Genomic DNA, 15,050 nt, shown 5'->3' with positions numbered 1-15,050 from the left:
TGTTTCTTTTTGCAGAAAGCGCGCGTAACTTCAATGTTGACACTTTTAAAGTGTTTTTCGGGGCTTCTTTTCGATTCGTCAAGAATTTTGAATTTCTCATCTGTTCCGACAGCAAAACGTTCCTACGGTTAATGTTATATCAAATAACCTCAGTTTTTATGGCATTGAAGCGCCTGACTGGGCTGGAAAATATCATCTGATAAGTCTCCGTCTCAGTTGTGGCATATTTCGAGACGTGACGCACTTTGACCATGCAAAAATAATGCTATTTGTTTCATGGATTATAAGCCGGGTGATAGCCTACTAGCAGGGAGCTAATCAGAACTTGCGGTTGCTTATATCTAGTGGTATTCTATATTTAATACTATATAAATGAATAAATGTACCTTTTAGATAGATAAACTGGTTCAAGTTGAGCGGTAGGAGGATTATGATTGTCTCCAAGAGATCCTAGTCTGCGCCGTAAGAATTTCTATGGGAGGGGTTGCTGAATTTGTCGTTTATGAGCGCGAAAAAGTTGGGACAAGAACGAAAGATCGGAGGAGGGGAGGGGGAAAGGATAGAGAGGAAACGCTTGCCCGTATGCCCCGTCTCATACTACCCCTAGTGTCTATCACTCAAATTCACATTCACATAAGGGGGCATTGTAGACTAGACTGCGCCACAACCAGTCGACTGGCAAAGGCCCCCACACAGTGTTTTGACGTACATTGACTATGCTAATTACTAATACCGAAGTATTTTTGTGCGGCTTATGACCGGGCTTATGACTATGTGGGAAAAGCAGATCTTAGTAAGGGATGTTTGAATCGAAACAGAAAATTCGGGGTAACCACGCATCTTTCAGGGATAATTAAGGAACAATATCTCTAAAAAGCTCCAAAATATAAAGCAATGTATGGGATTTTTTCCTAAATTGAAGCTTAGTTATCTCTGAAAAATGCATGGTTACCCTCAATTTTCTTTTGAGATACGAAAAGCATTTGCTAAGTTCTGCTTTCTCCGTATAGTTTTAAACCGCGCAAAAATATTCCTGTTTTAGTAGGCACTACCCATAGGAGACCCGAGTATCTCGCGATGCGCAGAACGTATGCGCAGTAACAATAGTAGTAACCGTCCTTAACTTGTATCAACAGTATACTTGTATCAACACACAACCTCGAGATATTCGTTCCATGGCAGGTTCAAATGACTTTTTAAAGAAGATTCGACAAACTGATTTTCATGTTAATACCCGTTGACTTATAATTTATCACATTTAGTTCGTCGGATATTTTGATATTTTCCGACTGATTTAAATTATAAATTTCAATTTCAATTTTAAGTTCGATGTAAATAAGTTTTTTTTAATTTTTATTTTTTTATAGTTACCGTCCATTACTTAATTTTAAATCGTGGAGCACCTGGAAACTAGCGAATAGTTAAGTGTGTTTTTCCACGTTAAATAAAGTAACAAAAAACCCAGTTTAATTTACCTTTGTTTTAGGATAGTTTAGGGAGGGCCTTTATGTTAACTACTGAGTCATCAGTAATTGATGTCACCCTCATTAAATAAAGCATTATTATTATTATTATTATTATTATTTTAATATATCCCTGAAAAGCCCCGAGGGGAGTGGAAAATAAGACATTTGATTAATCTCAACATTATTTTTTCATTTGTGTACCCAGATGACGATGAGATGTGGAGCAGGATAAGTGCAAAAAGAAAAGAAATACTTGGTAAATCAAGCTTGTGGTTGAGGTCCAGACCACCTCGATCTGTGTACAAAGTGAGATTTGATTTGCGTTCCCAAGTACCTGTTCGGGTTAGCACAGCTGAAGAAGACGAGACGGAAGATTGGCAAGAGAGAAGCGCCGATGAAAAGAAAGATTACGAAACATATTCAACTGACCAACTGATTCGCAGCAGAATTAACAATCTTCGAGATTTTCTGAAGGAGCGAAAAACACGCTTGCAAGTGACCAGGAGACATAGGAAAGTCAGTTCTGCGCTAATCGCCTCAGCGGATTTATCAGCTCGAAACAACAAGAAGAGTTTACAAACTGCTCGAATTGCACGCTTCGGGGAAGTCACTTTGGGGAAGACAAGTGCAATACATGCTGCAGTTTGCCAAGTGGGAACGGCTAAAGGCGAACCTGGCACTCGCTGTGAAGAGTGTCACAGACTCATCAAAGAAAGAGATAAATTCTGGGGATTGGAATCTGATTCGGAAGAAGATGACATCAAGGACTTCAATGAGCATGTTAGGCGTCGTTCTTTGAGGAGAGATTCATCAACTACATTTAGTAAAGGAGTTGCTGGCAATTCGTCATCTTCGTCTAGACTTAGGGGATTTGCTGCAAGACACCAGCGCACGAGAATTGCCGGTCGCGGCACGTGGGCTACACCTGCGTATGTCCCACCTTGGCAAGCAAGGAAGGCCGACAGAAGATCGAATTCAGTGCATTCTGTTCCAACAGCTTCCGATCTGGAAAAAGCAAGGTTTGGACGAAAGAAAGGTATGTGAAATCTAAGCCTGTTATATTGTACGTGTTAAACTGCTTATAGTCACCCACCAACAGACGTTTTCCGTACGATTTGTGTTTAAACGGTCTCCATCTTGAATTCATATGACAATCGAAACCTGAGGAGTTTGTCAAACCTCCATTCATTAAAAGTATTGGTACTCTCCCCAGGTTTCGCTCGTCATTTTCTGATGAACCAAGATGGCGACCACAATCGAACACAACCATTAAACAAAATCAAACAAATTTTCAAAGAAAGAACGTACTGCAATAAATATTTACCAGTTTCATTCAAGACACAAGAGAAGAGTTTTAAATGTCTTCTCGACTTTTTCACGCTGGTATTTATTTTACTCGATTTGGAAAAAACTTCATACATTGCTTTGTATTTTGTTGTTTTTTAGAATAATTATTTCTTAATTATCTCTAAAAAATGGGTGGTTACCCCCAATTTTCTTTTTGGATTTCAAAAGCCCTTGTTAAGATCTGCTTTCCCCGCATAGTCATAAACCGTGCAAAAATACTTCCTTATTAGTAGGCACCGTCCTTACTCACGCCTATCTTATTTTGGGCCTCACGTTTGGTCAGTAAAATAATTGACCACATATCCGGAGTTCAATTTACTTTACCGGGCTTTAATACAGATTTGAAAATTGATTTATTATTAGTTTGTGAGCAGCCTCAGTAATAGAGAACATTTACGGAAATCACTAAGAGTGTTGTCTTGTGCATGGTCTTTTTGAAGGCATAGTTTATAGCGTTACCAGTGTTACGCTAACACAGTTAAATACAGCTTAAGACGGAATACAAACAGATGTACTTTTAAAAAAGTCGTAGAAAGTTTTAGGGAACAAAATTGTATTCCTCAAATTGCCGAGCTGAGGAGTTTGTCACACCTCCATTCACTAATAGTATTGGTACTCTCCCCAGGTTTCGCTCGTCATTTTCTGATGAGCCAAGATGGCGACTACAATCGAACACAACCATCAAACAAAATCAAATAAATTTTCAAAGAAAGAACGTACTGCAATAAATATTTACCAGTTCCATTCAAGACACAAGAAAAGAGTTTTAAATGTCTTCTCGACTTTTTCACGCTGGTATTTATTTTCATCCTTGCCATCCGTAGCGTTATAACATTCCTTTTCCTGAAAATCTTGGCCATAAGTTTTTCAGCTGTCTTTGATGACAATGTGTAATTTCAATGTTTTGCTTCAAATAGATGACACAGTATTGCAATACCAAAAGGGTAATTACTATGATAATTTTAACAAACGGCGTAAAAATGAGTGAATGATTGGGATAAATGATTCTAGGCGTAAAACACTTTCCAGATCGAATTGGAATTTAGAAATGTTGGTTTTTGAGGAGAGGGGAAAACCGGAGTACCCTCTCGGAGCAAGGGCAAGAACCAACAACAAACTCAACCCACATATGAACCTGAGTCCGGGAATCGAACCCAGGCCACATTGGTGGGAGGCAAGTGCTCTCACCACTGCGCCATCCCTATTAAATTTTAAAATCGTTTAATGAGAAACGATCCGCACTGTAAACGTGGAAATTTCGTTCTCACGGTTTGCCGAGTTTCTGCACAAGTGAAGGATTTCTTAATTGCGGAAGTAAAATTTGCTTACGGATAGAAAAAAAAAAAAAAAGAAAGAAAGAAAGAAAAGGAGAGGATCTTTAAACTGAGAAATCAATGTATTCACGGTGTGTCCTTGTTTGAAACATAACAAAGAAACTTAACTGAAAAAATGATTGCCTCCGAGCGGTCAAAGATTTGAACTTGACTCACGCAGTCTGCCACTTCTTTTCTTGGGGAAAACGGTAAGTGGGAAATTCATGGGTTCTCTTAGCAGTACGACATACACTGTGGAGTTAATTCTCTGATCTATCATGACTACAAAGCGACTACTTCACGATTATCCAAGATTGAACTGAGGAAATAAGATCGAAAGCAACCAAAAAGCAAGAGCAAGACAAACAGTTATGGGATAATTAACGCTTTCAAGTCTTTCAAAGCACTGTTATTTAGAAAGTCTCCTTTGTTTTTTTTTTTATTAGTATGGGTATGTAATGGTAATGGTAATTTCCCTCGCCCAGCCTTTAGGCGAGGGGAATTATTCCAATTTTGACAAAACGCAAGTGAAATAGACCATTTCCGAGTTGCTTTGAACCTCATTATGAAAGCGAGGCTAAGTGCAAAGTTTTCGTTAAAAAATTAATTCTTATTCATATGCAAACAGAACTAATTTTCATATGAAAAGTTTTGCACTTAGCTTCGCTTTCATAGTGAGGCTCACAGCAACTCGGAAATGGCCTATTATTTCCTTATTTCACGAGTATGTCATTTGATCACGTTTTAATATCATGGGTACGTGACAAATTAAGCTCACATTCGTGAGATTTTGACTTGTTTATTTATCGAGAAACGTTGCCATAGCAATTTTTCAATTCATGTTTTTGAAGTGCCAAGACATTTTAATATGTGTTCAAAGTGTCGCCTTTTTTGCTGGAGTAAGGCCCATCTTATTACGGTTAAAACGTGAAGTAGGAATCTTATTTCCTGTTAAAACGTGACCAAGACACGTCTAAATTTAAATGTCTGCACAATATCTCCTCGTTTCAAAAGACTGAAAAATGACTGTTAAGCGAATATTCACACGGTTGACCAAAATTCAAAAGGGAAAATAAACTTTTTTTGGTTCGCGAATATCGAAAAGCAAAGTAGGAAGGCAAGGAAAAGTGTTATGGGGTGCCGCGCATGCGCCTCATGTGCAAGTAATACAACTCCCACGCTTCCAAAATAAACTCGTGATCCTACATAACGGAAAAAACAACAACAACAACAACAACAACACCATCGATCCTTAATGTTTTCCTTTTTTTGCAGGAATTTTAGGGAAGCTTTTCACTCGTCTAACTGGAAACCACTTGTCAATTTAGAATCAAAGACGGCGACGAAACCAATCTTTGGAGTAGACATTCTTTTAACGACATTTTAATTTCGCTGATCAAGGTGTCATATCATATTGCTTGATATTCTGTTTTCACACGCGGTGTTCATGACACTAGAAATTCAGTCGGTGCACCTGTCCGGAATTGAAACTTTTGTGTTGAAGATTTTCTTGACAACGGAACGGTAAATTTGTAACTTATTTGTGTAACAATCTACCAATAGTTTTAGCTGTTGTTCAGAACAAGGCACCGCTATAAGCCTGAAATATTCGGCACAGTCAATATCAGTATTAATATTAATCCTTATTGAATCCCATAGGCAACTTCGCATAGTCCCCAAGTAGCCTAATAAGGTGTTTCAGATTATGATCGCTAAGCTGTTAAAAGGATACGTACAGAATAATTACATATGGTCGATCTAGCTGCGATGCTCAATAAACCTGAAAAAAGAACAGGCTTAAGAATAGTTTCATCTGTCAAATGAATGTTTCAATTGTCATTATTATGTTAATTATTAACGTTTAACGTCACTGCACACCTTTTTGATTCGTAGCCAGGGCAGCTTTTATAACGTTTGTAAACCGCTTGGTCTTAGCTAGGTTGCCCTGTCGATCATCCGTGCAAGCTAACGGCGTCAAGGTGAGTTGTGTGCAGAATAATTTTAGATTTAAAGTCGTGGTGTAGAGCCGAAACGGAATTAGTACTTTCCGCTGCAGTTGAGGATTTTTCGTGCTAAAGAACTCTATTGTCGGTATAAGCTGTTGGTAGAAGCAAATGTCTTTCTTACGCTGGCAGATTTTGAATATAGTTTCGTTTCTATTTTCAAGGAGACCCAACAGTACCTTCGGTGGATATTTGCTTGGAAGGCCCTAATCGCCTCGGAAATTTGGGCTTTGTCGTAAAAAAATTCTAAAGTTTTCTCCGGAAGGAGTTAATCGCCCAGAAATTTAAGCTTACTCGTAAAGTAAAAAATCTAAAGTTTAATCAAGCAAATTGTCAGCTCAAAATTAAATATCAGGGGCACCCAACGGATCGTTTCGGTAAATTATCTGTTCGATAGGCCCTTAATCCCCTACAATTTTCTGAAGGGAATTTTCACTTCGAACTTTCGTGATATGGGAAATTCAAGGCCTAGTGTTTTCGGATTGACAAAAATGTCGTTTCGGGTACCGAAAAAAGGTCAGCTAAGATTTTCGGAAAGGAAATAAGACCTAAGGTTTACGGGAAATGGACAAAAATCCCCTAGTAGTTTCGAAAAGACTCAAGTTGCCCTAGAATGACCGAACAGATAAAAATATTATAGCGAAGGCTAAAATGAACCTACAGAGCTGTAAAGGCACTCCATATAGCCTAAAATAGTGTCTCAAAGGATCTGAGAGAAAACTGTCGTTGGGTGCCCATGAAATATCAGTGGAAAACTAATTCTTTTCGATTTTAAAACGGCGAAAAAAGGTCATCAAGTATTTTGGTAAAGCCAACAACAGCGAGTAAATTAGGGGAATAAAATCCATTCCATAAACTTTTCAGCAGCTAAAAATTTCAGCTGAAGCATCACTGAGCAGATCAAACTGGATTAGCATATTTTAATACGCTAATATTACCCTGGTTAAATAATGGTTAAATATTACTCTGGTTTTACCCTCGTTAGAGGGGAAGTATCACGCAAATTTGCTGTCATTTCAAAACCCAAAAATGTTTGTCTGTCAGCAAAAACAACGAAAAAATTGTCAAGTTTGTTATAAATTATCACCCCAGTGCAATAAAAGTGCCTCTGGCCGGAGACCAATCTCGTACCCAGAGTCCTCAGGCTTTTTGGTCAGCGGGGCGGCGCCAGGAGAGACTCTGGGATAATGGAAAAATATAATTTTTTTGATTGGTCGTCTGCATAACAATGGAAGACCGACAGGAAGTCCGTTGGTCATTTGCGGAAGTTAACCAAACCGGAAACCCTCCGAACCAACTTCCCTGTTTTGGAAATGTCAAACTCGGAGCGTTGTAATTTTTATGTGTGTGTCACGGTTTTTTTTTTCTATCGCCTCCATTTACCCCTAGCTTAAAGCACACCAAAAATTAGAAACACTCCAATTCAAAGACGGGTTTTGAATTATGTCATTGTCAGTGCAACAATTTCTAGCCGACGAAACATCAGTCGTTTTAGCGTGGGAAGTTGCACTACTGCCATACGGCAAAATGCAAGCAGCTACTTACCTTGTTGTGGATGAAAATTTGGAGATGAAGAGATCTGTTGTGGAGAGAAGTCCATCTCAGGTTGCCGTTTCCCCTTCGGTTTTGCCACAAGGGAAACGCTGAAGACATCTCCACGATGATCAAACGCCGCACACGAGAGCAAAAGTTTCACTTTTTTTCAGTCACGGCCCATCTTGCCAAAGCTAGCTAACCACTCGGAAAAAAATTCTCTTTTAGAGGCGGAGGTAATGTATTTTATTTTCAGCATTATAATGGTGTGTGGAACATTTTCTCAAATGTTGAGAGATTTTGTTTTGAGTGTAAACGTTTAAAAGTGTGAAATTAGGCCGTTGTTTTATAGGTTACCTTAAGATGAAAGTTAAGTCTCAAATGTAATAGCCAGTACATACAGATTTACAGTAGAGGGGCAGTTGAGAATAAAGACTTGTTGTCTGCTACTTACAACCATCTTCTCTGCAAGAAAGTCAACACATTGTGACAGTGAAGTAGCCACCCAACTTGACCTGTTAAAGAACAGGTGTAGATAATGCTGAAGAAAGCTGGTCGTCCAAATGCAGATATACTTTAAAAATATTTACATTTATTTATTTCCCAACGTACAGAGACAAACAAATAAAAGAAAAGTATAAGTGGAGAGGAGGCTAAGAAACCATGGGGCTTATGAATATTTATAAGCCTCCTCAATCTTAAAATACAAAAGTTATAATATTGCTTGGAGTGTTTATATAACCAAACATATAATGCACTCTGAGTTTAAAATTAAGATGGCAAAAATTTAAAGATAACGATAGTTTAATTGTACTCTGTTAAAGGCTGTACATCAATATGTAAGTAAAAATGATCTAACTTTTTTAAACTGTTCCTTTTTCCCCTTCATCTGATCATGACAAAAACATGCAAAAACTCCATTGAAGAAGGATGAGACAAGGAAACCGTGGGTTCCCTTGCAGACAGATATTCCTGTTGAGATTTCCAAAGCAATTATGCTATTGCAAAGTGTGAAATCATGCCTAAAGTACCAGTTGTTGGAAAAAAATAGATGAGCAGTGCTGTGACCCTCTGTGTTATATGTCATAAGGAAGAACACCAAGACTTCCCTTGAAGGGTTCAATTGGGACACAATTATTATTGAAGAGATACAGGAGGTCTCTGCTCGATTTCATTCTACTGCAAGTGTACCTGTTGTACATGAACATGGGAGCCAAGTACCCCCCGTTTGTGTGACATATAACCAGATGATGTTTGCACAGCCTCGTACAGAAAGTGACCACTTTCATCAAATATCTTTGGTATCAAACACTCCACTTGTAATTGGGAGATTAACAAACGTAATTATTTTGGCAACCCTTCCTATCATTTCTTCATGTAATTATTAAAACAAGTTTAACACAAAAAGCACTAAAATCAATTACCCACCTTAAAAAAGTTTCCCTTTTTAATATTACTCATTTAAACAACAAAAATATTAAATATTTTCCACAATGATGATAATAATAACAATCATTATTATTATTATTATTATTATTATTATTATTATTATTGTTGTTGTTATTAAGGAGAGGGCGCGGTCCAGCCGCTTGGGGTTGGTGAAGTAATACGGAGGATAATTGGGAAGTGGGTGATGAGAGTAACACAACCCAATGCAAAGCAAGCGGCTCACTGCAGGTGTGCGCAGGCCATAAAAGTGGAAGTGAGGCTGTTATTCATTCATGCAATGCACAATATTTTTGATGCCAATGGAACAGACGCTGTTCTTCTTGTTGACGCCTCTAATGCCCTAAACAGTTCTGCTGCAGATTTTTGGTCAATGCAGCTCATTAGACTTGGCCCAGTCCCACCAAACATTATGCAATATGCTGGATGACCTAGATTGTGGCATGATAGACCATTGGAGTCCAGGAATGGCTTGAACTAAGAGTCAATAGTTTTTTGATTTTTAGGTCTTTAAGCTAACATTATTGTCAAGGGGCAACAAATTCCCACAAGCACTGGATAATTTACAAAGTTCATTACTTTTGACAGGGTGTCCAGCAAAGGTCTCAACAACACTGTGCCTATCATTCAGGATATTGGGGAGTTTGACAATAGTAATTATCTGTCATCAAAGCAAGAGCTGCAAGATCAGAGAAGAGATTATATTATACTATTCAGCAAAGTGTTGGTTGAGTACTTCCCTTGCCTGAAGTTAATAATAATTAAAAGTGTGATACCAAATCAGATCACCATCCAGTACTGAAAAGAAATGGCAAATCCTTCAGAAATTATCAATTTACCAGTTGTACCCTTTAATCAAAATAAATTAGGTAATGTGTGTCAGTACCTGCGCTATCTGACTCAGCTCTTAGTTAAAGAGTACACTTCACAAGCAAATGAAGTTGGGCCCCACCAATTTATGTAAATTAATAATATAAACACAAATTCCCTAATCTATTGACCCCTTCCCTGTGCTTCCTATAGTACACACCCAAAAATATGAGAACTCACATAAGATAGTTTTAATTTTACCCTGATTAAATGTACAAGGAGGAGTACTGAGGAGATTAAATACATGGTATAGAAATTGACTAAGTGAAATATCATAGTCAGGATATCGACAGTCTCTCAACAATCACATTATAACTAATTTACTGATGAGAGGTGATGACCACTCCCTATACAGTTCTCATGTAAATACTCTGTGTTTAGGCAGAAATGTTAACAAACCTCAACACAACTCACTTTCCTTATTTTCATAGCCTGTGCCAGGAAAAACTTTGGTACTAGGTAGTATTGGGATTTGAATTGAATAAACCAAACATGCATTGGAATGCATTTAAAACACTGTTAAAAAATTATTACTACTTCATTTAATTTCTAGATATATAGTATACCTGGGAGCAACTCTACAGCACTAAAACCATGCAAGATGTGAGCACTCTCTATCAGATTCGTCAGAAGTTTAGTCTGAAATGTCAGCCGACTCCTCTCCCTAACCCACAGGGGGCGCGTCCCCTGTGCGTTAGGGAGAAGAGACGGCTGACATTTCAGACTATCAGAAGCTTGGCGAAAGGAATGTCTATCCAGAAAGAAAAACTTCAAAGCCTCTCATGACATGACATTCAGGACAGATGTATAAAAATGTGCTGATGTTTAAATTGTGCTAGCTTGCAATTGAACAGATAAAACAATCATTCTAATTATATACACTTTAAGAAAAGCGTGCACACAATTCATTCTATTGCAATTAAAAAAGGGGCAAAAAAAACTTTACAACAGTAAATATCAAGAGGTGATTTAAATTGTCAAATGATAACTTACACTATGTGTTCATTGAAGCAATAATTTATAATAAGACAGAACTTAAACAAATCCCATTTGGACATAAACTGTAGAGGGAAGGGGGAAGGTAATTTAAACATAAATTCAACACACAGTCAGCTGCACAGCTCTGTGAGAGGGGAAGTGAAAGTTCCTTTTTATTTATAAGTATAAAAAGTAATAAAGAAATAATTATGTTATTTACTTGTCTGTATGTGTTGTAGCAATGTCGAATCAAGTCCATCGTTCGCTCGCTCTTACAGGATAAAAAATCCAGTTGCTTTGATCCGCTCTTACGGGAAAAAAATCCAGTTCCTTCGATCGCGTGCAAGAATCAACTTTGGCTTTCTCGAACACTTTCAAGGCCCGATAAAACCTTCAGGCCCGAAAACATCAACACGACTGCCATTTTAGGGCATTTGACTTCCGTTTTAATCATAAGCATGCGCACAAAGACCGGAATCCCACGTTTTCTGGGATAAGAAATTCCATTATCCCAGAGTCTCTCCTGGCGCCGCCCCGCTGACCAAAAAGCCTGAGGACTCTGGGTACGAGATTGGCCGGAGACAGAGTAGGCCGGTATGGATTGAAACTTGAAAAATGTTAGGCTAATGTTTTTCAAGTTGTCGCATTTTTGTTTCCAAAATGCGCTAGAACAGATCACGAGTTGTTCCTTTCAAGAATTGAGATGATTTCTTTCTTCTCGTCATTCTAGAATTATTTGGCAGCTGATTGAAGGTCCTATTTCATCATTTTTAACAAAAGATATGAAAAACCCCATGATACTTCCCCTTCAAATAACATTTATTGTTATTTATTATTAATATACTTTTGAAAGGGCACAAAATGATCTGGGAACATAGAAGATGGCGTTTTAAGTATTTTCCTTAAATGTTCTCGTTTAGTGCCTGTGTATTTTGTTTTCTGCCAATGCCAACAATTTTTGACCAAGAAACACAAAAAGGTTTAAAGAAAGATCCATTTACGCAACTTAAGCAGTTGCGAAAAGAAAGCCTGAAAAAAAGGCAGGCTTGAAATTTTTTGTCAGGCTTGCGTAAATAACTGCGAGGATCTTTCTTCTATTTAATCTTTCATCAATAGCTCAAATATATGTTTCATGTATTCATTTTCATTTGAACAAAAAAAAAGTATCGCACGAACCTACGGTGCGCTTATGAGCAGGATTCATCTTTAACAAGAAAGAAAACAGACATTACATATGCTTTATGGCGTAGTATAAGGTTCATCGCCTTTAAATATAATTTTTCAAAGTTACAATCCCGCAAGCAAGCTTGCTTAATTTTCTATAACAAATTAGTGGCATTGAATTATGAAATTATTGTATAGAAATATAATTATCCTTCTCACAATCGTTTGCTCAATGATCAGTGGGCTCATATATTTTCCCAAACAGTCTGCTGGTAGCGATGCGGTGAGTAATTTTGGACTTTTAACTATTGCCAATTTCGGTTTATTTTCAAGGGCATTCAAAGAGTTTTGGTGGAATATTTGTTCCGAAAGACATAACCCGCCTCAGGAATTCTGATGAAATTGTGAAGAAACACTAGCCACGTTTTCTTTCTGGCGAAAGGCTATCTTAAACTTTCGCCGGCAACGCTGAAAAAGTAATAGCTTTTGTTTTCGAAGATGCAAATTCGTCATCAAAAATGCGAAAAACGGCCAGATAGCGCTTTCGATAAACCAGCAGCTCGTAAATTCGGGTAATAAGTTTCCCTTCCTTAAAATTTTCTCAGATTTAAATTTTCAGCTAAGAAATCCAAACAGATAAAACTGTGTTAGCTGGCAGAATTAGCGCAGTGGTGAGAGCACACGCCTCCCACCAATGTGGCCCGGGTTCGATTCCCGGGCTCGGCGTCACATGTGGGTTGAGTTTGTTGTTGGTTCTCTTCCTTACTCCGAAAGGTTTTTCTCCGGGTACTCCGGTTTTCCTTTCTCCTCAAAAACCAACATTTTCAAATTCCGATTCGATCAGGAGAGTGTCCCCAATTAGTGCTCTCCGCTAAATACATTGACACGTAAATAAAATGATTTATTAAATTTATTGTTATTAAAGGAAACCTCCACTCTCGAAACGATTTAAGGCTACATTATTGAAAATACATATTTTCTTTGAAATTTCATTGGAAAACATGGAAACAATATTTCAGTGTCGGAAAAAACATGATTTGATTATCGCCTATTTTCGCTTTTAAATTTCCCGCGCGCTGCCATCTTGGATTTCATGACGTAATAAGGTTGCTCAATTGTTTTACACAAAAGAACTTCTGCTGAATAACAATAGCGGCAACCATTACACGTCATAAAATTCAAAATGGCTGCCCCCAGGAAATTTAAAAGCGAAAGTTGTCGATAAATCATATCTAATTTTTAACACACTTGAATGTCATTTCTACGTTTTAGACAAAAATTTAGAATTTAGACACTGTTTCCACCGCTTACCCGTCAATTTTTTTGTGGGACTGGAGGTTCCCTTTAATTTATTTTATGTGTATTTAGTTTTAATTTTCTTGCCTTGAGTCCCTAAGTTTTGTTTACACTGTCGTCTATAACTTAAGCTACTTTTTCAGGCTTAAAAGAACAGAAACAAAACATTTTGAAAGGAGAGAAATCCACGGCGAGACGAGCAATAAGCCCCCTTCACGCGAATTGGCCGCCATTTTGAATTGAGACAAACGAGGCGCAAAATACAATGTATGGTAATCTGATGAAGTAATTAGTAAAATTAAGACATTTTGCGAATTGAAGGCTTGGGGAAAAGCAGGCATTCGATGTCTTAAGTTTCCATGCGTTCGTTTGTAAAGGCTGAGAGAAAATTATTTAGATTACATAGATTACTTTTGTTACTACGCGTACGTTCTGCGCATCTCAAGAGACTCAAGTTTACTATGGGTGGTGCCTACTAATACGGGGATATTTTTGCGCAGTTTAAAACTATTCGGAGAAAGCAGAACTTAGCAAGTGCTTTTGGTATCCAATAAGAAAATTGTGGTTAACCATGTATTTTTCAGAGATAATAAAGCTTCGATTTGGAAAAAAACGTCACACATTGCTTTGTATTATGTTGTTTTTTAGAATAACTATTGCTTAATTATCTCTAAAAAATGCGTGGTTACCCCCAATTTTCTTTTTGGATTTCAAAAGCCCTTGTTAAGATCTGCTTTCCCCGCATAGTCATAAACCGCGCAAAAATACTTCCTTATTAGTAGGCGCCGTCCTTACTCACGCCTATCTTATTTTGGGCCTCACGTTTGGTCAGTAAAATAATTGACCACATATCCGGAGTTCAATTTACTTTACCGGGCTTTAATACAGATTTAAAAATTGAGTTATTATTAGTTTGTGAGCAGCCTCAGTAATAGAGAACATTTACGGAAATCGCTAAGAGTGTTGTCTTGTGTATGGTCTTTTTGAAGGCATAGTTTATCGCGTTACCAGGGTTACGCTAACACAGTTAAATACAGCTTAAGACGGAATACAAACAGATGTACTTAAAAGTCGTAGAAAGTTTTAGGGAAAGAAAATCGTATTCCTCAAATTGCCAAGCTTTTGTTGATTTTCCCAAAAACGTGAGCTATTTCGCACTCTTAAAAGCATTTTTGTCCATCCGAAAGCAAAGGAATTTTTTTTGCATTTCCACGAAAGTTTAAAGTGACATTTTGCCAAGGAAAATTCCAGGTTTTCATCACAATTTATTCCGAGTTTCTAAGGCAGCTGAGGCTCCCCGAACAAATATTGCACCAAAATAGACCTGGGAAGTGGCCATGAATATGGAGAGCTTTCGTGCAGTTGACGAATCTTTGATAAAATCGGTTACACGTTTGTTGAAAACTTTTTGTAAACGAGGAAATGTCGTTAGCAATGTTTCACAAAACGCGTCTCTGTTCTTAAGAAGTGCGTCAGCTGTTACGGAAGAAAATTTGCTTTCGAATGGTAGAAATAAAAGAAAATTAAGATTAAAGAAAGATAAAGAAAGAAAAGGAACAATGTGTTTCAGATATTAATGTGGGTGTCATGACGATCTGCAAAGCGCAAAAACTAAAGCGTGAGTTCAACTGACC

At 37.7% G+C, this 15,050-nt stretch overlaps 1 protein-coding gene across 3 annotated transcripts in view; it reads left to right on the top strand.

The window, feature by feature from the left end:
* The first annotated feature begins 2,367 nt into the window (after positions 1–2,367).
* LOC146462499 (uncharacterized) overlaps positions 2,368–15,050 on the top strand; it is a 66,609-nt gene continuing 53,926 nt past the window's right edge. For all 3 annotated transcript variants that reach the window (XR_014857102.1, XR_014857104.1, XM_085085505.1), the window contains exon 1: positions 2,368–2,502. The gene's annotated coding sequence lies outside the window, so the exon portion shown is untranslated. The remainder of the gene's footprint in view (positions 2,503–15,050) is intronic.

The sequence above is a fragment of the Pavona decussata genome, unplaced genomic scaffold (genome assembly GCF_977016875.1).
Source record: "Pavona decussata unplaced genomic scaffold, jaPavDecu1.1 SCAFFOLD_186, whole genome shotgun sequence".
NCBI classification, from domain to species: Eukaryota; Metazoa; Cnidaria; class Anthozoa; order Scleractinia; family Agariciidae; genus Pavona; species Pavona decussata.
Note: the sequence above shows the minus strand (reverse complement) of the source record. Positions and strands in the feature narration are given on the sequence as shown.